We start from the raw sequence: 365 nt of genomic DNA, 5'->3' as shown, positions 1-365 counted from the left end.
TGAGTATTTGGTGGTGTTATAGTGTGGAAGTTTGTGGGTGTTATATTGTGAGTGTTTTGTGGTGATATAGTGTGAGTGTTTTTGGTTTTATAGTGTGAGTGTGTGGTGGTGTTATAGTGTAAAAATTTGGTAGTGTTATAGTGTGAGTGTTTGGTGGTATTATAGTGTGAAAGTTTGGTGGTGTTATATTGTGTTTGTTTGGTGGTGTTATAGTGTGAGAGTGTGCTGGTGTTATATTTTATTTGTTTGGTGGTGTTATAGTGCGAGTGTTTGGTGGTGTTATAGTGTGGAAGTTTGGTGGTGTTATAATGTGAGTGTTTGATGGTGTTATAGGGTGAGTCTATGGTGTTGTTATAGTGTGAGTA

The sequence above is a fragment of the Mizuhopecten yessoensis genome, unplaced genomic scaffold (genome assembly GCF_002113885.1).
Source record: "Mizuhopecten yessoensis strain PY_sf001 unplaced genomic scaffold, ASM211388v2 scaffold3217, whole genome shotgun sequence".
Lineage (NCBI taxonomy): Eukaryota > Metazoa > Mollusca > Bivalvia > Pectinida > Pectinidae > Mizuhopecten > Mizuhopecten yessoensis.
Note: the sequence above shows the minus strand (reverse complement) of the source record.